A 22,173-nucleotide genomic window follows, 5' to 3' on the forward strand; every position below is an offset into this window, starting at 1 on the left:
GGTGTCGGCGCCTCCTCCCCAGCCCCAGGGCGAGCGCAGCCAGCCACCCGGCCTTCTCCTCCCGTCTGCCCCACCTGGTGCATACCCACCCCGGAGGCGCCAGCGCCCCCAGTGAACATCAACAGCCCGAGCCCGCTGCCCTAGCGGGGCCTCGCGAAATGCCAGGGACCCTGCCTGGGGATGAGGGCTCGAGGGAGGGGAGAGGTCCAGGACCCAGGGAGCCCAGGCGTGTGGCGGAGTGGGAGTCTGGGGTCTCGCGGCCCCGCCCGCCCGCTCCTGGTTCTCGCATCCACCCACCCAGCCCCCACCCTCCAGTCCCCGGGCGCCAGCCTCCGGTCCCGCCCTCACCGCACACCCCCCCACCCCTCCGTGCGGGTGCGGGTGCCGGTGTGGGTGGTGTCTCAGGAAAGGTGCAAAGCTGGGACGTGGCTTCCAGCCGGTGCAGTGGGATCTGGCCGGGTGCGGGGAGCGGGGAGCGGGGAGCGTGCCCCTCGTGAAGTGCCGGGTGGGGGGGGAGGGGGGGGGTTGTGTGCGGGCTTGGGGTGCGTGGCGGGGCGGGGCGGGGCGGGGCCGGGCCAGGCCAGGCCAGGCTGCTTTGCTGGCCCGGGAGGGGCAGAGGGATCCGTGGCTGGGATGTGTTTGGCCCCAGCAGCCGCGCTCCCTGGGGAGAGAGGGACCCAGGGAGGGAGGGGGGGAGGGGCGGCGGGCGCCAAAGGAGAGGTCAAGGAGGCCAAAGGCCAAAGGCCAAAAGCGAAAAAGCCTACAGCACCCGGTATTCCCAGGCGGTCTCCCATCCAAGTACTAACCAGGCCCGACCCTGCTTAGCTTCCGAGATCAGACGAGATCGGGCGCGTTCAGGGTGGTATGGCCGTAGACGCGGGCGGCTGGCGCTGGGCGCCTCAAGAGCCTGCTCCACGCGTCCCCAGCCCAGCGGGTGCGGCGCTTCACCCGTGCACGCGCCTGCCTGCCTGCCTGCCTGCCTGCCGCCGCCCTCCGCCGCGGGCCCCGGGCGGGTGGCGGAGGCCGCGCAAGAGGACCCTGGCAAGGCGCTGAGGCGCAAGCCCCGGCGTTCTCCGATCCCGGGACTCTTGCAGGCCGCTCCCGGCTTGGCCCCACGCCCGCCTCCGCTTCCATCCGGCACCGCACCGGACCGCACGTCACCGCACCAGGTCGGGCTACTCACTGGCAAGAGGGTGGAAGCGAGCGTGGGGCATCCGGCCGGCCGTGCCTTCCGGGGCCCGCCCCGCCGGGGTGTCGGCGCCTCCTCCCCAGCCCCAGGGCGAGCGCAGCCAGCCACCCGGCCTTCTCCTCCCGTCTGCCCCACCTGGTGCATACCCACCCCGGAGGCGCCAGCGCCCCCAGTGAACATCAACAGCCCGAGCCCGCTGCCCTAGCGGGGCCTCGCGAAATGCCAGGGACCCTGCCTGGGGATGAGGGCTCGAGGGAGGGGAGAGGTCCAGGACCCAGGGAGCCCAGGCGTGTGGCGGAGTGGGAGTCTGGGGTCTCGCGGCCCCGCCCGCCCGCTCCTGGTTCTCGCATCCACCCACCCAGCCCCCACCCTCCAGTCCCCGGGCGCCAGCCTCCGGTCCCGCCCTCACCGCACACCCCCCCACCCCTCCGTGCGGGTGCGGGTGCCGGTGTGGGTGGTGTCTCAGGAAAGGTGCAAAGCTGGGACGTGGCTTCCAGCCGGTGCAGTGGGATCTGGCCGGGTGCGGGGAGCGGGGAGCGGGGAGCGTGCCCCTCGTGAAGTGCCGGGTGGGGGGGGAGGGGGGGGGTTGTGTGCGGGCTTGGGGTGCGTGGCGGGGCGGGGCGGGGCGGGGCCGGGCCAGGCCAGGCCAGGCTGCTTTGCTGGCCCGGGAGGGGCAGAGGGATCCGTGGCTGGGATGTGTTTGGCCCCAGCAGCCGCGCTCCCTGGGGAGAGAGGGACCCAGGGAGGGAGGGGGGGAGGGGCGGCGGGCGCCAAAGGAGAGGTCAAGGAGGCCAAAGGCCAAAGGCCAAAAGCGAAAAAGCCTACAGCACCCGGTATTCCCAGGCGGTCTCCCATCCAAGTACTAACCAGGCCCGACCCTGCTTAGCTTCCGAGATCAGACGAGATCGGGCGCGTTCAGGGTGGTATGGCCGTAGACGCGGGCGGCTGGCGCTGGGCGCCTCAAGAGCCTGCTCCACGCGTCCCCAGCCCAGCGGGTGCGGCGCTTCACCCGTGCACGCGCCTGCCTGCCTGCCTGCCTGCCTGCCGCCGCCCTCCGCCGCGGGCCCCGGGCGGGTGGCGGAGGCCGCGCAAGAGGACCCTGGCAAGGCGCTGAGGCGCAAGCCCCGGCGTTCTCCGATCCCGGGACTCTTGCAGGCCGCTCCCGGCTTGGCCCCACGCCCGCCTCCGCTTCCATCCGGCACCGCACCGGACCGCACGTCACCGCACCAGGTCGGGCTACTCACTGGCAAGAGGGTGGAAGCGAGCGTGGGGCATCCGGCCGGCCGTGCCTTCCGGGGCCCGCCCCGCCGGGGTGTCGGCGCCTCCTCCCCAGCCCCAGGGCGAGCGCAGCCAGCCACCCGGCCTTCTCCTCCCGTCTGCCCCACCTGGTGCATACCCACCCCGGAGGCGCCAGCGCCCCCAGTGAACATCAACAGCCCGAGCCCGCTGCCCTAGCGGGGCCTCGCGAAATGCCAGGGACCCTGCCTGGGGATGAGGGCTCGAGGGAGGGGAGAGGTCCAGGACCCAGGGAGCCCAGGCGTGTGGCGGAGTGGGAGTCTGGGGTCTCGCGGCCCCGCCCGCCCGCTCCTGGTTCTCGCATCCACCCACCCAGCCCCCACCCTCCAGTCCCCGGGCGCCAGCCTCCGGTCCCGCCCTCACCGCACACCCCCCCCACCCCTCCGTGCGGGTGCGGGTGCCGGTGTGGGTGGTGTCTCAGGAAAGGTGCAAAGCTGGGACGTGGCTTCCAGCCGGTGCAGTGGGATCTGGCCGGGTGCGGGGAGCGGGGAGCGGGGAGCGTGCCCCTCGTGAAGTGCCGGGTGGGGGGGGAGGGGGGGGGGTTGTGTGCGGGCTTGGGGTGCGTGGCGGGGCGGGGCGGGGCGGGGCCGGGCCAGGCCAGGCCAGGCTGCTTTGCTGGCCCGGGAGGGGCAGAGGGATCCGTGGCTGGGATGTGTTTGGCCCCAGCAGCCGCGCTCCCTGGGGAGAGAGGGACCCAGGGAGGGAGGGGGGAGGGGCGGCGGGCGCCAAAGGAGAGGTCAAGGAGGCCAAAGGCCAAAGGCCAAAAGCGAAAAAGCCTACAGCACCCGGTATTCCCAGGCGGTCTCCCATCCAAGTACTAACCAGGCCCGACCCTGCTTAGCTTCCGAGATCAGACGAGATCGGGCGCGTTCAGGGTGGTATGGCCGTAGACGCGGGCGGCTGGCGCTGGGCGCCTCAAGAGCCTGCTCCACGCGTCCCCAGCCCAGCGGGTGCGGCGCTTCACCCGTGCACGCGCCTGCCTGCCTGCCTGCCTGCCTGCCGCCGCCCTCCGCCGCGGGCCCCGGGCGGGTGGCGGAGGCCGCGCAAGAGGACCCTGGCAAGGCGCTGAGGCGCAAGCCCCGGCGTTCTCCGATCCCGGGACTCTTGCAGGCCGCTCCCGGCTTGGCCCCACGCCCGCCTCCGCTTCCATCCGGCACCGCACCGGACCGCACGTCACCGCACCAGGTCGGGCTACTCACTGGCAAGAGGGTGGAAGCGAGCGTGGGGCATCCGGCCGGCCGTGCCTTCCGGGGCCCGCCCCGCCGGGGTGTCGGCGCCTCCTCCCCAGCCCCAGGGCGAGCGCAGCCAGCCACCCGGCCTTCTCCTCCCGTCTGCCCCACCTGGTGCATACCCACCCCGGAGGCGCCAGCGCCCCCAGTGAACATCAACAGCCCGAGCCCGCTGCCCTAGCGGGGCCTCGCGAAATGCCAGGGACCCTGCCTGGGGATGAGGGCTCGAGGGAGGGGAGAGGTCCAGGACCCAGGGAGCCCAGGCGTGTGGCGGAGTGGGAGTCTGGGGTCTCGCGGCCCCGCCCGCCCGCTCCTGGTTCTCGCATCCACCCACCCAGCCCCCACCCTCCAGTCCCCGGGCGCCAGCCTCCGGTCCCGCCCTCACCGCACACCCCCCCACCCCTCCGTGCGGGTGCGGGTGCCGGTGTGGGTGGTGTCTCAGGAAAGGTGCAAAGCTGGGACGTGGCTTCCAGCCGGTGCAGTGGGATCTGGCCGGGTGCGGGGAGCGGGGAGCGGGGAGCGTGCCCCTCGTGAAGTGCCGGGTGGGGGGGGAGGGGGGGGGTTGTGTGCGGGCTTGGGGTGCGTGGCGGGGCGGGGCGGGGCGGGGCCGGGCCAGGCCAGGCCAGGCTGCTTTGCTGGCCCGGGAGGGGCAGAGGGATCCGTGGCTGGGATGTGTTTGGCCCCAGCAGCCGCGCTCCCTGGGGAGAGAGGGACCCAGGGAGGGAGGGGGGGAGGGGCGGCGGGCGCCAAAGGAGAGGTCAAGGAGGCCAAAGGCCAAAGGCCAAAAGCGAAAAAGCCTACAGCACCCGGTATTCCCAGGCGGTCTCCCATCCAAGTACTAACCAGGCCCGACCCTGCTTAGCTTCCGAGATCAGACGAGATCGGGCGCGTTCAGGGTGGTATGGCCGTAGACGCGGGCGGCTGGCGCTGGGCGCCTCAAGAGCCTGCTCCACGCGTCCCCAGCCCAGCGGGTGCGGCGCTTCACCCGTGCACGCGCCTGCCTGCCTGCCTGCCTGCCTGCCGCCGCCCTCCGCCGCGGGCCCCGGGCGGGTGGCGGAGGCCGCGCAAGAGGACCCTGGCAAGGCGCTGAGGCGCAAGCCCCGGCGTTCTCCGATCCCGGGACTCTTGCAGGCCGCTCCCGGCTTGGCCCCACGCCCGCCTCCGCTTCCATCCGGCACCGCACCGGACCGCACGTCACCGCACCAGGTCGGGCTACTCACTGGCAAGAGGGTGGAAGCGAGCGTGGGGCATCCGGCCGGCCGTGCCTTCCGGGGCCCGCCCCGCCGGGGTGTCGGCGCCTCCTCCCCAGCCCCAGGGCGAGCGCAGCCAGCCACCCGGCCTTCTCCTCCCGTCTGCCCCACCTGGTGCATACCCACCCCGGAGGCGCCAGCGCCCCCAGTGAACATCAACAGCCCGAGCCCGCTGCCCTAGCGGGGCCTCGCGAAATGCCAGGGACCCTGCCTGGGGATGAGGGCTCGAGGGAGGGGAGAGGTCCAGGACCCAGGGAGCCCAGGCGTGTGGCGGAGTGGGAGTCTGGGGTCTCGCGGCCCCGCCCGCCCGCTCCTGGTTCTCGCATCCACCCACCCAGCCCCCACCCTCCAGTCCCCGGGCGCCAGCCTCCGGTCCCGCCCTCACCGCACACCCCCCCACCCCTCCGTGCGGGTGCGGGTGCCGGTGTGGGTGGTGTCTCAGGAAAGGTGCAAAGCTGGGACGTGGCTTCCAGCCGGTGCAGTGGGATCTGGCCGGGTGCGGGGAGCGGGGAGCGGGGAGCGTGCCCCTCGTGAAGTGCCGGGTGGGGGGGGAGGGGGGGGGTTGTGTGCGGGCTTGGGGTGCGTGGCGGGGCGGGGCGGGGCGGGGCCGGGCCAGGCCAGGCCAGGCTGCTTTGCTGGCCCGGGAGGGGCAGAGGGATCCGTGGCTGGGATGTGTTTGGCCCCAGCAGCCGCGCTCCCTGGGGAGAGAGGGACCCAGGGAGGGAGGGGGGGAGGGGCGGCGGGCGCCAAAGGAGAGGTCAAGGAGGCCAAAGGCCAAAGGCCAAAAGCGAAAAAGCCTACAGCACCCGGTATTCCCAGGCGGTCTCCCATCCAAGTACTAACCAGGCCCGACCCTGCTTAGCTTCCGAGATCAGACGAGATCGGGCGCGTTCAGGGTGGTATGGCCGTAGACGCGGGCGGCTGGCGCTGGGCGCCTCAAGAGCCTGCTCCACGCGTCCCCAGCCCAGCGGGTGCGGCGCTTCACCCGTGCACGCGCCTGCCTGCCTGCCTGCCTGCCTGCCGCCGCCCTCCGCCGCGGGCCCCGGGCGGGTGGCGGAGGCCGCGCAAGAGGACCCTGGCAAGGCGCTGAGGCGCAAGCCCCGGCGTTCTCCGATCCCGGGACTCTTGCAGGCCGCTCCCGGCTTGGCCCCACGCCCGCCTCCGCTTCCATCCGGCACCGCACCGGACCGCACGTCACCGCACCAGGTCGGGCTACTCACTGGCAAGAGGGTGGAAGCGAGCGTGGGGCATCCGGCCGGCCGTGCCTTCCGGGGCCCGCCCCGCCGGGGTGTCGGCGCCTCCTCCCCAGCCCCAGGGCGAGCGCAGCCAGCCACCCGGCCTTCTCCTCCCGTCTGCCCCACCTGGTGCATACCCACCCCGGAGGCGCCAGCGCCCCCAGTGAACATCAACAGCCCGAGCCCGCTGCCCTAGCGGGGCCTCGCGAAATGCCAGGGACCCTGCCTGGGGATGAGGGCTCGAGGGAGGGGAGAGGTCCAGGACCCAGGGAGCCCAGGCGTGTGGCGGAGTGGGAGTCTGGGGTCTCGCGGCCCCGCCCGCCCGCTCCTGGTTCTCGCATCCACCCACCCAGCCCCCACCCTCCAGTCCCCGGGCGCCAGCCTCCGGTCCCGCCCTCACCGCACACCCCCCCACCCCTCCGTGCGGGTGCGGGTGCCGGTGTGGGTGGTGTCTCAGGAAAGGTGCAAAGCTGGGACGTGGCTTCCAGCCGGTGCAGTGGGATCTGGCCGGGTGCGGGGAGCGGGGAGCGGGGAGCGTGCCCCTCGTGAAGTGCCGGGTGGGGGGGGAGGGGGGGGGTTGTGTGCGGGCTTGGGGTGCGTGGCGGGGCGGGGCGGGGCGGGGCCGGGCCAGGCCAGGCCAGGCTGCTTTGCTGGCCCGGGAGGGGCAGAGGGATCCGTGGCTGGGATGTGTTTGGCCCCAGCAGCCGCGCTCCCTGGGGAGAGAGGGACCCAGGGAGGGAGGGGGGGAGGGGCGGCGGGCGCCAAAGGAGAGGTCAAGGAGGCCAAAGGCCAAAGGCCAAAAGCGAAAAAGCCTACAGCACCCGGTATTCCCAGGCGGTCTCCCATCCAAGTACTAACCAGGCCCGACCCTGCTTAGCTTCCGAGATCAGACGAGATCGGGCGCGTTCAGGGTGGTATGGCCGTAGACGCGGGCGGCTGGCGCTGGGCGCCTCAAGAGCCTGCTCCACGCGTCCCCAGCCCAGCGGGTGCGGCGCTTCACCCGTGCACGCGCCTGCCTGCCTGCCTGCCTGCCTGCCTGCCGCCGCCCTCCGCCGCGGGCCCCGGGCGGGTGGCGGAGGCCGCGCAAGAGGACCCTGGCAAGGCGCTGAGGCGCAAGCCCCGGCGTTCTCCGATCCCGGGACTCTTGCAGGCCGCTCCCGGCTTGGCCCCACGCCCGCCTCCGCTTCCATCCGGCACCGCACCGGACCGCACGTCACCGCACCAGGTCGGGCTACTCACTGGCAAGAGGGTGGAAGCGAGCGTGGGGCATCCGGCCGGCCGTGCCTTCCGGGGCCCGCCCCGCCGGGGTGTCGGCGCCTCCTCCCCAGCCCCAGGGCGAGCGCAGCCAGCCACCCGGCCTTCTCCTCCCGTCTGCCCCACCTGGTGCATACCCACCCCGGAGGCGCCAGCGCCCCCAGTGAACATCAACAGCCCGAGCCCGCTGCCCTAGCGGGGCCTCGCGAAATGCCAGGGACCCTGCCTGGGGATGAGGGCTCGAGGGAGGGGAGAGGTCCAGGACCCAGGGAGCCCAGGCGTGTGGCGGAGTGGGAGTCTGGGGTCTCGCGGCCCCGCCCGCCCGCTCCTGGTTCTCGCATCCACCCACCCAGCCCCCACCCTCCAGTCCCCGGGCGCCAGCCTCCGGTCCCGCCCTCACCGCACACCCCCCCACCCCTCCGTGCGGGTGCGGGTGCCGGTGTGGGTGGTGTCTCAGGAAAGGTGCAAAGCTGGGACGTGGCTTCCAGCCGGTGCAGTGGGATCTGGCCGGGTGCGGGGAGCGGGGAGCGGGGAGCGTGCCCCTCGTGAAGTGCCGGGTGGGGGGGGAGGGGGGGGGTTGTGTGCGGGCTTGGGGTGCGTGGCGGGGCGGGGCGGGGCGGGGCCGGGCCAGGCCAGGCCAGGCTGCTTTGCTGGCCCGGGAGGGGCAGAGGGATCCGTGGCTGGGATGTGTTTGGCCCCAGCAGCCGCGCTCCCTGGGGAGAGAGGGACCCAGGGAGGGAGGGGGGAGGGGCGGCGGGCGCCAAAGGAGAGGTCAAGGAGGCCAAAGGCCAAAGGCCAAAAGCGAAAAAGCCTACAGCACCCGGTATTCCCAGGCGGTCTCCCATCCAAGTACTAACCAGGCCCGACCCTGCTTAGCTTCCGAGATCAGACGAGATCGGGCGCGTTCAGGGTGGTATGGCCGTAGACGCGGGCGGCTGGCGCTGGGCGCCTCAAGAGCCTGCTCCACGCGTCCCCAGCCCAGCGGGTGCGGCGCTTCACCCGTGCACGCGCCTGCCTGCCTGCCTGCCTGCCTGCCGCCGCCCTCCGCCGCGGGCCCCGGGCGGGTGGCGGAGGCCGCGCAAGAGGACCCTGGCAAGGCGCTGAGGCGCAAGCCCCGGCGTTCTCCGATCCCGGGACTCTTGCAGGCCGCTCCCGGCTTGGCCCCACGCCCGCCTCCGCTTCCATCCGGCACCGCACCGGACCGCACGTCACCGCACCAGGTCGGGCTACTCACTGGCAAGAGGGTGGAAGCGAGCGTGGGGCATCCGGCCGGCCGTGCCTTCCGGGGCCCGCCCCGCCGGGGTGTCGGCGCCTCCTCCCCAGCCCCAGGGCGAGCGCAGCCAGCCACCCGGCCTTCTCCTCCCGTCTGCCCCACCTGGTGCATACCCACCCCGGAGGCGCCAGCGCCCCCAGTGAACATCAACAGCCCGAGCCCGCTGCCCTAGCGGGGCCTCGCGAAATGCCAGGGACCCTGCCTGGGGATGAGGGCTCGAGGGAGGGGAGAGGTCCAGGACCCAGGGAGCCCAGGCGTGTGGCGGAGTGGGAGTCTGGGGTCTCGCGGCCCCGCCCGCCCGCTCCTGGTTCTCGCATCCACCCACCCAGCCCCCACCCTCCAGTCCCCGGGCGCCAGCCTCCGGTCCCGCCCTCACCGCACACCCCCCCACCCCTCCGTGCGGGTGCGGGTGCCGGTGTGGGTGGTGTCTCAGGAAAGGTGCAAAGCTGGGACGTGGCTTCCAGCCGGTGCAGTGGGATCTGGCCGGGTGCGGGGAGCGGGGAGCGTGCCCCTCGTGAAGTGCCGGGTGGGGGGGGAGGGGGGGGGTTGTGTGCGGGCTTGGGGTGCGTGGCGGGGCGGGGCGGGGCGGGGCCGGGCCAGGCCAGGCCAGGCTGCTTTGCTGGCCCGGGAGGGGCAGAGGGATCCGTGGCTGGGATGTGTTTGGCCCCAGCAGCCGCGCTCCCTGGGGAGAGAGGGACCCAGGGAGGGAGGGGGGAGGGGCGGCGGGCGCCAAAGGAGAGGTCAAGGAGGCCAAAGGCCAAAGGCCAAAAGCGAAAAAGCCTACAGCACCCGGTATTCCCAGGCGGTCTCCCATCCAAGTACTAACCAGGCCCGACCCTGCTTAGCTTCCGAGATCAGACGAGATCGGGCGCGTTCAGGGTGGTATGGCCGTAGACGCGGGCGGCTGGCGCTGGGCGCCTCAAGAGCCTGCTCCACGCGTCCCCAGCCCAGCGGGTGCGGCGCTTCACCCGTGCACGCACCTGCCTGCCTGCCTGCCTGCCTGCCGCCGCCCTCCGCCGCGGGCCCCGGGCGGGTGGCGGAGGCCGCGCAAGAGGACCCTGGCAAGGCGCTGAGGCGCAAGCCCCGGCGTTCTCCGATCCCGGGACTCTTGCAGGCCGCTCCCGGCTTGGCCCCACGCCCGCCTCCGCTTCCATCCGGCACCGCACCGGACCGCACGTCACCGCACCAGGTCGGGCTACTCACTGGCAAGAGGGTGGAAGCGAGCGTGGGGCATCCGGCCGGCCGTGCCTTCCGGGGCCCGCCCCGCCGGGGTGTCGGCGCCTCCTCCCCAGCCCCAGGGCGAGCGCAGCCAGCCACCCGGCCTTCTCCTCCCGTCTGCCCCACCTGGTGCATACCCACCCCGGAGGCGCCAGCGCCCCCAGTGAACATCAACAGCCCGAGCCCGCTGCCCTAGCGGGGCCTCGCGAAATGCCAGGGACCCTGCCTGGGGATGAGGGCTCGAGGGAGGGGAGAGGTCCAGGACCCAGGGAGCCCAGGCGTGTGGCGGAGTGGGAGTCTGGGGTCTCGCGGCCCCGCCCGCCCGCTCCTGGTTCTCGCATCCACCCACCCAGCCCCCACCCTCCAGTCCCCGGGCGCCAGCCTCCGGTCCCGCCCTCACCGCACACCCCCCCACCCCTCCGTGCGGGTGCGGGTGCCGGTGTGGGTGGTGTCTCAGGAAAGGTGCAAAGCTGGGACGTGGCTTCCAGCCGGTGCAGTGGGATCTGGCCGGGTGCGGGGAGCGGGGAGCGGGGAGCGTGCCCCTCGTGAAGTGCCGGGTGGGGGGGGACGGGGGGGGTTGTGTGCGGGCTTGGGGTGCGTGGCGGGGCGGGGCGGGGCCGGGCCAGGCCAGGCCAGGCTGCTTTGCTGGCCCGGGAGGGGCAGAGGGATCCGTGGCTGGGATGTGTTTGGCCCCAGCAGCCGCGCTCCCTGGGGAGAGAGGGACCCAGGGAGGGAGGGGGGAGGGGCGGCGGGCGCCAAAGGAGAGGTCAAGGAGGCCAAAGGCCAAAGGCCAAAAGCGAAAAAGCCTACAGCACCCGGTATTCCCAGGCGGTCTCCCATCCAAGTACTAACCAGGCCCGACCCTGCTTAGCTTCCGAGATCAGACGAGATCGGGCGCGTTCAGGGTGGTATGGCCGTAGACGCGGGCGGCTGGCGCTGGGCGCCTCAAGAGCCTGCTCCACGCGTCCCCAGCCCAGCGGGTGCGGCGCTTCACCCGTGCACGCGCCTGCCTGCCTGCCTGCCTGCCTGCCGCCGCCCTCCGCCGCGGGCCCCGGGCGGGTGGCGGAGGCCGCGCAAGAGGACCCTGGCAAGGCGCTGAGGCGCAAGCCCCGGCGTTCTCCGATCCCGGGACTCTTGCAGGCCGCTCCCGGCTTGGCCCCACGCCCGCCTCCGCTTCCATCCGGCACCGCACCGGACCGCACGTCACCGCACCAGGTCGGGCTACTCACTGGCAAGAGGGTGGAAGCGAGCGTGGGGCATCCGGCCGGCCGTGCCTTCCGGGGCCCGCCCCGCCGGGGTGTCGGCGCCTCCTCCCCAGCCCCAGGGCGAGCGCAGCCAGCCACCCGGCCTTCTCCTCCCGTCTGCCCCACCTGGTGCATACCCACCCCGGAGGCGCCAGCGCCCCCAGTGAACATCAACAGCCCGAGCCCGCTGCCCTAGCGGGGCCTCGCGAAATGCCAGGGACCCTGCCTGGGGATGAGGGCTCGAGGGAGGGGAGAGGTCCAGGACCCAGGGAGCCCAGGCGTGTGGCGGAGTGGGAGTCTGGGGTCTCGCGGCCCCGCCCGCCCGCTCCTGGTTCTCGCATCCACCCACCCAGCCCCCACCCTCCAGTCCCCGGGCGCCAGCCTCCGGTCCCGCCCTCACCGCACACCCCCCCCACCCCTCCGTGCGGGTGCGGGTGCCGGTGTGGGTGGTGTCTCAGGAAAGGTGCAAAGCTGGGACGTGGCTTCCAGCCGGTGCAGTGGGATCTGGCCGGGTGCGGGGAGCGGGGAGCGTGCCCCTCGTGAAGTGCCGGGTGGGGGGGGAGGGGGGGGGTTGTGTGCGGGCTTGGGGTGCGTGGCGGGGCGGGGCGGGGCGGGGCCGGGCCAGGCCAGGCCAGGCTGCTTTGCTGGCCCGGGAGGGGCAGAGGGATCCGTGGCTGGGATGTGTTTGGCCCCAGCAGCCGCGCTCCCTGGGGAGAGAGGGACCCAGGGAGGGAGGGGGGAGGGGCGGCGGGCGCCAAAGGAGAGGTCAAGGAGGCCAAAGGCCAAAGGCCAAAAGCGAAAAAGCCTACAGCACCCGGTATTCCCAGGCGGTCTCCCATCCAAGTACTAACCAGGCCCGACCCTGCTTAGCTTCCGAGATCAGACGAGATCGGGCGCGTTCAGGGTGGTATGGCCGTAGACGCGGGCGGCTGGCGCTGGGCGCCTCAAGAGCCTGCTCCACGCGTCCCCAGCCCAGCGGGTGCGGCGCTTCACCCGTGCACGCACCTGCCTGCCTGCCTGCCTGCCTGCCGCCGCCCTCCGCCGCGGGCCCCGGGCGGGTGGCGGAGGCCGCGCAAGAGGACCCTGGCAAGGCGCTGAGGCGCAAGCCCCGGCGTTCTCCGATCCCGGGACTCTTGCAGGCCGCTCCCGGCTTGGCCCCACGCCCGCCTCCGCTTCCATCCGGCACCGCACCGGACCGCACGTCACCGCACCAGGTCGGGCTACTCACTGGCAAGAGGGTGGAAGCGAGCGTGGGGCATCCGGCCGGCCGTGCCTTCCGGGGCCCGCCCCGCCGGGGTGTCGGCGCCTCCTCCCCAGCCCCAGGGCGAGCGCAGCCAGCCACCCGGCCTTCTCCTCCCGTCTGCCCCACCTGGTGCATACCCACCCCGGAGGCGCCAGCGCCCCCAGTGAACATCAACAGCCCGAGCCCGCTGCCCTAGCGGGGCCTCGCGAAATGCCAGGGACCCTGCCTGGGGATGAGGGCTCGAGGGAGGGGAGAGGTCCAGGACCCAGGGAGCCCAGGCGTGTGGCGGAGTGGGAGTCTGGGGTCTCGCGGCCCCGCCCGCCCGCTCCTGGTTCTCGCATCCACCCACCCAGCCCCCACCCTCCAGTCCCCGGGCGCCAGCCTCCGGTCCCGCCCTCACCGCACACCCCCCCACCCCTCCGTGCGGGTGCGGGTGCCGGTGTGGGTGGTGTCTCAGGAAAGGTGCAAAGCTGGGACGTGGCTTCCAGCCGGTGCAGTGGGATCTGGCCGGGTGCGGGGAGCGGGGAGCGGGGAGCGTGCCCCTCGTGAAGTGCCGGGTGGGGGGGGAGGGGGGGGGTTGTGTGCGGGCTTGGGGTGCGTGGCGGGGCGGGGCGGGGCCGGGCCAGGCCAGGCCAGGCTGCTTTGCTGGCCCGGGAGGGGCAGAGGGATCCGTGGCTGGGATGTGTTTGGCCCCAGCAGCCGCGCTCCCTGGGGAGAGAGGGACCCAGGGAGGGAGGGGGGAGGGGCGGCGGGCGCCAAAGGAGAGGTCAAGGAGGCCAAAGGCCAAAGGCCAAAAGCGAAAAAGCCTACAGCACCCGGTATTCCCAGGCGGTCTCCCATCCAAGTACTAACCAGGCCCGACCCTGCTTAGCTTCCGAGATCAGACGAGATCGGGCGCGTTCAGGGTGGTATGGCCGTAGACGCGGGCGGCTGGCGCTGGGCGCCTCAAGAGCCTGCTCCACGCGTCCCCAGCCCAGCGGGTGCGGCGCTTCACCCGTGCACGCGCCTGCCTGCCTGCCTGCCGCCGCCCTCCGCCGCGGGCCCCGGGCGGGTGGCGGAGGCCGCGCAAGAGGACCCTGGCAAGGCGCTGAGGCGCAAGCCCCGGCGTTCTCCGATCCCGGGACTCTTGCAGGCCGCTCCCGGCTTGGCCCCACGCCCGCCTCCGCTTCCATCCGGCACCGCACCGGACCGCACGTCACCGCACCAGGTCGGGCTACTCACTGGCAAGAGGGTGGAAGCGAGCGTGGGGCATCCGGCCGGCCGTGCCTTCCGGGGCCCGCCCCGCCGGGGTGTCGGCGCCTCCTCCCCAGCCCCAGGGCGAGCGCAGCCAGCCACCCGGCCTTCTCCTCCCGTCTGCCCCACCTGGTGCATACCCACCCCGGAGGCGCCAGCGCCCCCAGTGAACATCAACAGCCCGAGCCCGCTGCCCTAGCGGGGCCTCGCGAAATGCCAGGGACCCTGCCTGGGGATGAGGGCTCGAGGGAGGGGAGAGGTCCAGGACCCAGGGAGCCCAGGCGTGTGGCGGAGTGGGAGTCTGGGGTCTCGCGGCCCCGCCCGCCCGCTCCTGGTTCTCGCATCCACCCACCCAGCCCCCACCCTCCAGTCCCCGGGCGCCAGCCTCCGGTCCCGCCCTCACCGCACACCCCCCCACCCCTCCGTGCGGGTGCGGGTGCCGGTGTGGGTGGTGTCTCAGGAAAGGTGCAAAGCTGGGACGTGGCTTCCAGCCGGTGCAGTGGGATCTGGCCGGGTGCGGGGAGCGGGGAGCGGGGAGCGTGCCCCTCGTGAAGTGCCGGGTGGGGGGGGAGGGGGGGGGTTGTGTGCGGGCTTGGGGTGCGTGGCGGGGCGGGGCGGGGCCGGGCCAGGCCAGGCCAGGCTGCTTTGCTGGCCCGGGAGGGGCAGAGGGATCCGTGGCTGGGATGTGTTTGGCCCCAGCAGCCGCGCTCCCTGGGGAGAGAGGGACCCAGGGAGGGAGGGGGGAGGGGCGGCGGGCGCCAAAGGAGAGGTCAAGGAGGCCAAAGGCCAAAGGCCAAAAGCGAAAAAGCCTACAGCACCCGGTATTCCCAGGCGGTCTCCCATCCAAGTACTAACCAGGCCCGACCCTGCTTAGCTTCCGAGATCAGACGAGATCGGGCGCGTTCAGGGTGGTATGGCCGTAGACGCGGGCGGCTGGCGCTGGGCGCCTCAAGAGCCTGCTCCACGCGTCCCCAGCCCAGCGGGTGCGGCGCTTCACCCGTGCACGCGCCTGCCTGCCTGCCTGCCTGCCTGCCGCCGCCCTCCGCCGCGGGCCCCGGGCGGGTGGCGGAGGCCGCGCAAGAGGACCCTGGCAAGGCGCTGAGGCGCAAGCCCCGGCGTTCTCCGATCCCGGGACTCTTGCAGGCCGCTCCCGGCTTGGCCCCACGCCCGCCTCCGCTTCCATCCGGCACCGCACCGGACCGCACGTCACCGCACCAGGTCGGGCTACTCACTGGCAAGAGGGTGGAAGCGAGCGTGGGGCATCCGGCCGGCCGTGCCTTCCGGGGCCCGCCCCGCCGGGGTGTCGGCGCCTCCTCCCCAGCCCCAGGGCGAGCGCAGCCAGCCACCCGGCCTTCTCCTCCCGTCTGCCCCACCTGGTGCATACCCACCCCGGAGGCGCCAGCGCCCCCAGTGAACATCAACAGCCCGAGCCCGCTGCCCTAGCGGGGCCTCGCGAAATGCCAGGGACCCTGCCTGGGGATGAGGGCTCGAGGGAGGGGAGAGGTCCAGGACCCAGGGAGCCCAGGCGTGTGGCGGAGTGGGAGTCTGGGGTCTCGCGGCCCCGCCCGCCCGCTCCTGGTTCTCGCATCCACCCACCCAGCCCCCACCCTCCAGTCCCCGGGCGCCAGCCTCCGGTCCCGCCCTCACCGCACACCCCCCCACCCCTCCGTGCGGGTGCGGGTGCCGGTGTGGGTGGTGTCTCAGGAAAGGTGCAAAGCTGGGACGTGGCTTCCAGCCGGTGCAGTGGGATCTGGCCGGGTGCGGGGAGCGGGGAGCGGGGAGCGTGCCCCTCGTGAAGTGCCGGGTGGGGGGGGAGGGGGGGGGTTGTGTGCGGGCTTGGGGTGCGTGGCGGGGCGGGGCGGGGCCGGGCCAGGCCAGGCCAGGCTGCTTTGCTGGCCCGGGAGGGGCAGAGGGATCCGTGGCTGGGATGTGTTTGGCCCCAGCAGCCGCGCTCCCTGGGGAGAGAGGGACCCAGGGAGGGAGGGGGGAGGGGCGGCGGGCGCCAAAGGAGAGGTCAAGGAGGCCAAAGGCCAAAGGCCAAAAGCGAAAAAGCCTACAGCACCCGGTATTCCCAGGCGGTCTCCCATCCAAGTACTAACCAGGCCCGACCCTGCTTAGCTTCCGAGATCAGACGAGATCGGGCGCGTTCAGGGTGGTATGGCCGTAGACGCGGGCGGCTGGCGCTGGGCGCCTCAAGAGCCTGCTCCACGCGTCCCCAGCCCAGCGGGTGCGGCGCTTCACCCGTGCACGCGCCTGCCTGCCTGCCTGCCTGCCTGCCGCCGCCCTCCGCCGCGGGCCCCGGGCGGGTGGCGGAGGCCGCGCAAGAGGACCCTGGCAAGGCGCTGAGGCGCAAGCCCCGGCGTTCTCCGATCCCGGGACTCTTGCAGGCCGCTCCCGGCTTGGCCCCACGCCCGCCTCCGCTTCCATCCGGCACCGCACCGGACCGCACGTCACCGCACCAGGTCGGGCTACTCACTGGCAAGAGGGTGGAAGCGAGCGTGGGGCATCCGGCCGGCCGTGCCTTCCGGGGCCCGCCCCGCCGGGGTGTCGGCGCCTCCTCCCCAGCCCCAGGGCGAGCGCAGCCAGCCACCCGGCCTTCTCCTCCCGTCTGCCCCACCTGGTGCATACCCACCCCGGAGGCGCCAGCGCCCCCAGTGAACATCAACAGCCCGAGCCCGCTGCCCTAGCGGGGCCTCGCGAAATGCCAGGGACCCTGCCTGGGGATGAGGGCTCGAGGGAGGGGAGAGGTCCAGGACCCAGGGAGCCCAGGCGTGTGGCGGAGTGGGAGTCTGGGGTCTCGCGGCCCCGCCCGCCCGCTCCTGGTTCTCGCATCCACCCACCCAGCCCCCACCCTCCAGTCCCCGGGCGCCAGCCTCCGGTCCCGCCCTCACCGCACACCCCCCCACCCCTCCGTGCGGGTGCGGGTGCCGGTGTGGGTGGTGTCTCAGGAAAGGTGCAAAGCTGGGACGTGGCTTCCAGCCGGTGCAGTGGGATCTGGCCGGGTGCGGGGAGCGGGGAGCGGGGAGCGTGCCCCTCGTGAAGTGCCGGGTGGGGGGGGAGGGGGGGGGTTGTGTGCGGGCTTGGGGTGCGTGGCGGGGCGGGGCGGGGCCGGGCCAGGCCAGGCCAGGCTGCTTTGCTGGCCCGGGAGGGGCAGAGGGATCCGTGGCTGGGATGTGTTTGGCCCCAGCAGCCGCGCTCCCTGGGGAGAGAGGGACCCAGGGAGGGAGGGGGGAGGGGCGGCGGGCGCCAAAGGAGAGGTCAAGGAGGCCAAAGGCCAAAGGCCAAAAGCGAAAAAGCCTACAGCACCCGGTATTCCCAGGCGGTCTCCCATCCAAGTACTAACCAGGCCCGACCCTGCTTAGCTTCCGAGATCAGACGAGATCGGGCGCGTTCAGGGTGGTATGGCCGTAGACGCGGGCGGCTGGCGCTGGGCGCCTCAAGAGCCTGCTCCACGCGTCCCCAGCCCAGCGGGTGCGGCGCTTCACCCGTGCACGCGCCTGCCTGCCTGCCTGCCTGCCTGCCGCCGCCCTCCGCCGCGGGCCCCGGGCGGGTGGCGGAGGCCGCGCAAGAGGACCCTGGCAAGGCGCTGAGGCGCAAGCCCCGGCGTTCTCCGATCCCGGGACTCTTGCAGGCCGCTCCCGGCTTGGCCCCACGCCCGCCTCCGCTTCCATCCGGCACCGCACCGGACCGCACGTCACCGCACCAGGTCGGGCTACTCACTGGCAAGAGGGTGGAAGCGAGCGTGGGGCATCCGGCCGGCCGTGCCTTCCGGGGCCCGCCCCGCCGGGGTGTCGGCGCCTCCTCCCCAGCCCCAGGGCGAGCGCAGCCAGCCACCCGGCCTTCTCCTCCCGTCTGCCCCACCTGGTGCATACCCACCCCGGAGGCGCCAGCGCCCCCAGTGAACATCAACAGCCCGAGCCCGCTGCCCTAGCGGGGCCTCGCGAAATGCCAGGGACCCTGCCTGGGGATGAGGGCTCGAGGGAGGGGAGAGGTCCAGGACCCAGGGAGCCCAGGCGTGTGGCGGAGTGGGAGTCTGGGGTCTCGCGGCCCCGCCCGCCCGCTCCTGGTTCTCGCATCCACCCACCCAGCCCCCACCCTCCAGTCCCCGGGCGCCAGCCTCCGGTCCCGCCCTCACCGCACACCCCCCCACCCCTCCGTGCGGGTGCAGGTGCCGGTGTGGGTGGTGTCTCAGGAAAGGTGCAAAGCTGGGACGTGGCTTCCAGCCGGTGCAGTGGGATCTGGCCGGGTGCGGGGAGCGGGGAGCGTGCCCCTCGTGAAGTGCCGGGTGGGGGGGGAGGGGGGGGGTTGTGTGCGGGCTTGGGGTGCGTGGCGGGGCGGGGCGGGGCGGGGCCGGGCCAGGCCAGGCCAGGCTGCTTTGCTGGCCCGGGAGGGGCAGAGGGATCCGTGGCTGGGATGTGTTTGGCCCCAGCAGCCGCGCTCCCTGGGGAGAGAGGGACCCAGGGAGGGAGGGGGGGAGGGGCGGCGGGCGCCAAAGGAGAGGTCAAGGAGGCCAAAGGCCAAAGGCCAAAAGCGAAAAAGCCTACAGCACCCGGTATTCCCAGGCGGTCTCCCATCCAAGTACTAACCAGGCCCGACCCTGCTTAGCTTCCGAGATCAGACGAGATCGGGCGCGTTCAGGGTGGTATGGCCGTAGACGCGGGCGGCTGGCGCTGGGCGCCTCAAGAGCCTGCTCCACGCGTCCCCAGCCCAGCGGGTGCGGCGCTTCACCCGTGCACGCGCCTGCCTGCCTGCCTGCCTGCCTGCCGCCGCCCTCCGCCGCGGGCCCCGGGCGGGTGGCGGAGGCCGCGCAAGAGGACCCTGGCAAGGCGCTGAGGCGCAAGCCCCGGCGTTCTCCGATCCCGGGACTCTTGCAGGCCGCTCCCGGCTTGGCCCCACGCCCGCCTCCGCTTCCATCCGGCACCGCACCGGACCGCACGTCACCGCACCAGGTCGGGCTACTCACTGGCAAGAGGGTGGAAGCGAGCGTGGGGCATCCGGCCGGCCGTGCCTTCCGGGGCCCGCCCCGCCGGGGTGTCGGCGCCTCCTCCCCAGCCCCAGGGCGAGCGCAGCCAGCCACCCGGCCTTCTCCTCCCGTCTGCCCCACCTGGTGCATACCCACCCCGGAGGCGCCAGCGCCCCCAGTGAACATCAACAGCCCGAGCCCGCTGCCCTAGCGGGGCCTCGCGAAATGCCAGGGACCCTGCCTGGGGATGAGGGCTCGAGGGAGGGGAGAGGTCCAGGACCCAGGGAGCCCAGGCGTGTGGCGGAGTGGGAGTCTGGGGTCTCGCGGCCCCGCCCGCCCGCTCCTGGTTCTCGCATCCACCCACCCAGCCCCCACCCTCCAGTCCCCGGGCGCCAGCCTCCGGTCCCGCCCTCACCGCACACCCCCCCCACCCCTCCGTGCGGGTGCGGGTGCCGGTGTGGGTGGTGTCTCAGGAAAGGTGCAAAGCTGGGACGTGGCTTCCAGCCGGTGCAGTGGGATCTGGCCGGGTGCGGGGAGCGGGGAGCGTGCCCCTCGTGAAGTGCCGGGTGGGGGGGGAGGGGGGGGGTTGTGTGCGGGCTTGGGGTGCGTGGCGGGGCGGGGCGGGGCGGGGCCGGGCCAGGCCAGGCCAGGCTGCTTTGCTGGCCCGGGAGGGGCAGAGGGATCCGTGGCTGGGATGTGTTTGGCCCCAGCAGCCGCGCTCCCTGGGGAGAGAGGGACCCAGGGAGGGAGGGGGGAGGGGCGGCGGGCGCCAAAGGAGAGGTCAAGGAGGCCAAAGGCCAAAGGCCAAAAGCGAAAAAGCCTACAGCACCCGGTATTCCCAGGCGGTCTCCCATCCAAGTACTAACCAGGCCCGACCCTGCTTAGCTTCCGAGATCAGACGAGATCGGGCGCGTTCAGGGTGGTATGGCCGTAGACGCGGGCGGCTGGCGCTGGGCGCCTCAAGAGCCTGCTCCACGCGTCCCCAGCCCAGCGGGTGCGGCGCTTCACCCGTGCACGCACCTGCCTGCCTGCCTGCCTGCCTGCCGCCGCCCTCCGCCGCGGGCCCCGGGCGGGTGGCGGAGGCCGCGCAAGAGGACCCTGGCAAGGCGCTGAGGCGCAAGCCCCGGCGTTCTCCGATCCCGGGACTCTTGCAGGCCGCTCCCGGCTTGGCCCCACGCCCGCCTCCGCTTCCATCCGGCACCGCACCGGACCGCACGTCACCGCACCAGGTCGGGCTACTCACTGGCAAGAGGGTGGAAGCGAGCGTGGGGCATCCGGCCGGCCGTGCCTTCCGGGGCCCGCCCCGCCGGGGTGTCGGCGCCTCCTCCCCAGCCCCAGGGCGAGCGCAGCCAGCCACCCGGCCTTCTCCTCCCGTCTGCCCCACCTGGTGCATACCCACCCCGGAGGCGCCAGCGCCCCCAGTGAACATCAACAGCCCGAGCCCGCTGCCCTAGCGGGGCCTCGCGAAATGCCAGGGACCCTGCCTGGGGATGAGGGCTCGAGGGAGGGGAGAGGTCCAGGACCCAGGGAGCCCAGGCGTGTGGCGGAGTGGGAGTCTGGGGTCTCGCGGCCCCGCCCGCCCGCTCCTGGTTCTCGCATCCACCCACCCAGCCCCCACCCTCCAGTCCCCGGGCGCCAGCCTCCGGTCCCGCCCTCACCGCACACCCCCCCACCCCTCCGTGCGGGTGCGGGTGCCGGTGTGGGTGGTGTCTCAGGAAAGGTGCAAAGCTGGGACGTGGCTTCCAGCCGGTGCAGTGGGATCTGGCCGGGTGCGGGGAGCGGGGAGCGGGGAGCGTGCCCCTCGTGAAGTGCCGGGTGGGGGGGGAGGGGGGGGGTTGTGTGCGGGCTTGGGGTGCGTGGCGGGGCGGGGCGGGGCCGGGCCAGGCCAGGCCAGGCTGCTTTGCTGGCCCGGGAGGGGCAGAGGGATCCGTGGCTGGGATGTGTTTGGCCCCAGCAGCCGCGCTCCCTGGGGAGAGAGGGACCCAGGGAGGGAGGGGGGAGGGGCGGCGGGCGCCAAAGGAGAGGTCAAGGAGGCCAAAGGCCAAAGGCCAAAAGCGAAAAAGCCTACAGCACCCGGTATTCCCAGGCGGTCTCCCATCCAAGTACTAACCAGGCCCGACCCTGCTTAGCTTCCGAGATCAGACGAGATCGGGCGCGTTCAGGGTGGTATGGCCGTAGACGCGGGCGGCTGGCGCTGGGCGCCTCAAGAGCCTGCTCCACGCGTCCCCAGCCCAGCGGGTGCGGCGCTTCACCCGTGCACGCGCCTGCCTGCCTGCCTGCCTGCCTGCCGCCGCCCTCCGCCGCGGGCCCCGGGCGGGTGGCGGAGGCCGCGCAAGAGGACCCTGGCAAGGCGCTGAGGCGCAAGCCCCGGCGTTCTCCGATCCCGGGACTCTTGCAGGCCGCTCCCGGCTTGGCCCCACGCCCGCCTCCGCTTCCATCCGGCACCGCACCGGACCGCACGTCACCGCACCAGGTCGGGCTACTCACTGGCAAGAGGGTGGAAGCGAGCGTGGGGCATCCGGCCGGCCGTGCCTTCCGGGGCCCGCCCCGCCGGGGTGTCGGCGCCTCCTCCCCAGCCCCAGGGCGAGCGCAGCCAGCCACCCGGCCTTCTCCTCCCGTCTGCCCCACCTGGTGCATACCCACCCCGGAGGCGCCAGCGCCCCCAGTGAACATCAACAGCCCGAGCCCGCTGCCCTAGCGGGGCCTCGCGAAATGCCAGGGACCCTGCCTGGGGATGAGGGCTCGAGGGAGGGGAGAGGTCCAGGACCCAGGGAGCCCAGGCGTGTGGCGGAGTGGGAGTCTGGGGTCTCGCGGCCCCGCCCGCCCGCTCCTGGTTCTCGCATCCACCCACCCAGCCCCCACCCTCCAGTCCCCGGGCGCCAGCCTCCGGTCCCGCCCTCACCGCACACCCCCCCACCCCTCCGTGCGGGTGCGGGTGCCGGTGTGGGTGGTGTCTCAGGAAAGGTGCAAAGCTGGGACGTGGCTTCCAGCCGGTGCAGTGGGATCTGGCCGGGTGCGGGGAGCGGGGAGCGGGGAGCGTGCCCCTCGTGAAGTGCCGGGTGGGGGGGGAGGGGGGGGGTTGTGTGCGGGCTTGGGGTGCGTGGCGGGGCGGGGCGGGGCCGGGCCAGGCCAGGCCAGGCTGCTTTGCTGGCCCGGGAGGGGCAGAGGGATCCGTGGCTGGGATGTGTTTGGCCCCAGCAGCCGCGCTCCCTGGGGAGAGAGGGACCCAGGGAGGGAGGGGGGAGGGGCGGCGGGCGCCAAAGGAGAGGTCAAGGAGGCCAAAGGCCAAAGGCCAAAAGCGAAAAAGCCTACAGCACCCGGTATTCCCAGGCGGTCTCCCATCCAAGTACTAACCAGGCCCGACCCTGCTTAGCTTCCGAGATCAGACGAGATCGGGCGCGTTCAGGGTGGTATGGCCGTAGACGCGGGCGGCTGGCGCTGGGCGCCTCAAGAGCCTGCTCCACGCGTCCCCAGCCCAGCGGGTGCGGCGCTTCACCCGTGCACGCGCCTGCCTGCCTGCCTGCCTGCCTGCCGCCGCCCTCCGCC

The 22,173-nt window shown here is 73.6% G+C and overlaps 18 non-coding genes across 18 annotated transcripts; all 18 read right to left on the bottom strand.

The window, feature by feature from the left end:
• Positions 1 to 757: 757 nt before the first annotated feature.
• Positions 758 to 876, bottom strand: LOC131493923 (5S ribosomal RNA). The gene has a single exon (XR_009252998.1). It is a non-coding gene; the product is annotated as a 5S ribosomal RNA (ribosomal RNA).
• Positions 877 to 2,007: 1,131 nt separating this feature from the next.
• LOC131493925 (5S ribosomal RNA) lies at positions 2,008 to 2,126 on the bottom strand. The gene has a single exon (XR_009253000.1). It is a non-coding gene; the product is annotated as a 5S ribosomal RNA (ribosomal RNA).
• Positions 2,127 to 3,258: 1,132 nt separating this feature from the next.
• On the bottom strand, positions 3,259 to 3,377 carry LOC131493926 (5S ribosomal RNA). Its single transcript, XR_009253001.1, has one exon. It is a non-coding gene; the product is annotated as a 5S ribosomal RNA (ribosomal RNA).
• Positions 3,378 to 4,508: 1,131 nt separating this feature from the next.
• LOC131493928 (5S ribosomal RNA) lies at positions 4,509 to 4,627 on the bottom strand. Its single transcript, XR_009253002.1, has one exon. It is a non-coding gene; the product is annotated as a 5S ribosomal RNA (ribosomal RNA).
• A 1,131-nt stretch (positions 4,628 to 5,758) lies between these two features.
• On the bottom strand, positions 5,759 to 5,877 carry LOC131493929 (5S ribosomal RNA). Its single transcript, XR_009253003.1, has one exon. It is a non-coding gene; the product is annotated as a 5S ribosomal RNA (ribosomal RNA).
• A 1,131-nt stretch (positions 5,878 to 7,008) lies between these two features.
• On the bottom strand, positions 7,009 to 7,127 carry LOC131493930 (5S ribosomal RNA). The gene has a single exon (XR_009253004.1). It is a non-coding gene; the product is annotated as a 5S ribosomal RNA (ribosomal RNA).
• Positions 7,128 to 8,261: 1,134 nt separating this feature from the next.
• Positions 8,262 to 8,380, bottom strand: LOC131493931 (5S ribosomal RNA). The gene has a single exon (XR_009253005.1). It is a non-coding gene; the product is annotated as a 5S ribosomal RNA (ribosomal RNA).
• A 1,123-nt stretch (positions 8,381 to 9,503) lies between these two features.
• On the bottom strand, positions 9,504 to 9,622 carry LOC131493932 (5S ribosomal RNA). Its single transcript, XR_009253006.1, has one exon. It is a non-coding gene; the product is annotated as a 5S ribosomal RNA (ribosomal RNA).
• A 1,125-nt stretch (positions 9,623 to 10,747) lies between these two features.
• LOC131493933 (5S ribosomal RNA) lies at positions 10,748 to 10,866 on the bottom strand. The gene has a single exon (XR_009253007.1). It is a non-coding gene; the product is annotated as a 5S ribosomal RNA (ribosomal RNA).
• A 1,124-nt stretch (positions 10,867 to 11,990) lies between these two features.
• LOC131493934 (5S ribosomal RNA) lies at positions 11,991 to 12,109 on the bottom strand. The gene has a single exon (XR_009253008.1). It is a non-coding gene; the product is annotated as a 5S ribosomal RNA (ribosomal RNA).
• Positions 12,110 to 13,234: 1,125 nt separating this feature from the next.
• On the bottom strand, positions 13,235 to 13,353 carry LOC131493935 (5S ribosomal RNA). Its single transcript, XR_009253009.1, has one exon. It is a non-coding gene; the product is annotated as a 5S ribosomal RNA (ribosomal RNA).
• A 1,117-nt stretch (positions 13,354 to 14,470) lies between these two features.
• Positions 14,471 to 14,589, bottom strand: LOC131493937 (5S ribosomal RNA). Its single transcript, XR_009253011.1, has one exon. It is a non-coding gene; the product is annotated as a 5S ribosomal RNA (ribosomal RNA).
• A 1,125-nt stretch (positions 14,590 to 15,714) lies between these two features.
• Positions 15,715 to 15,833, bottom strand: LOC131493938 (5S ribosomal RNA). The gene has a single exon (XR_009253012.1). It is a non-coding gene; the product is annotated as a 5S ribosomal RNA (ribosomal RNA).
• A 1,125-nt stretch (positions 15,834 to 16,958) lies between these two features.
• On the bottom strand, positions 16,959 to 17,077 carry LOC131493939 (5S ribosomal RNA). Its single transcript, XR_009253013.1, has one exon. It is a non-coding gene; the product is annotated as a 5S ribosomal RNA (ribosomal RNA).
• Positions 17,078 to 18,201: 1,124 nt separating this feature from the next.
• Positions 18,202 to 18,320, bottom strand: LOC131493940 (5S ribosomal RNA). Its single transcript, XR_009253014.1, has one exon. It is a non-coding gene; the product is annotated as a 5S ribosomal RNA (ribosomal RNA).
• Positions 18,321 to 19,444: 1,124 nt separating this feature from the next.
• On the bottom strand, positions 19,445 to 19,563 carry LOC131493941 (5S ribosomal RNA). Its single transcript, XR_009253015.1, has one exon. It is a non-coding gene; the product is annotated as a 5S ribosomal RNA (ribosomal RNA).
• A 1,125-nt stretch (positions 19,564 to 20,688) lies between these two features.
• Positions 20,689 to 20,807, bottom strand: LOC131493942 (5S ribosomal RNA). The gene has a single exon (XR_009253016.1). It is a non-coding gene; the product is annotated as a 5S ribosomal RNA (ribosomal RNA).
• A 1,125-nt stretch (positions 20,808 to 21,932) lies between these two features.
• Positions 21,933 to 22,051, bottom strand: LOC131493944 (5S ribosomal RNA). The gene has a single exon (XR_009253017.1). It is a non-coding gene; the product is annotated as a 5S ribosomal RNA (ribosomal RNA).
• Between the last annotated feature and the right edge of the window lie 122 nt (positions 22,052 to 22,173).

The sequence above is a fragment of the Neofelis nebulosa genome, chromosome 13 (genome assembly GCF_028018385.1).
Source record: "Neofelis nebulosa isolate mNeoNeb1 chromosome 13, mNeoNeb1.pri, whole genome shotgun sequence".
In the NCBI taxonomy this organism is placed as follows: domain Eukaryota; kingdom Metazoa; phylum Chordata; class Mammalia; order Carnivora; family Felidae; genus Neofelis; species Neofelis nebulosa.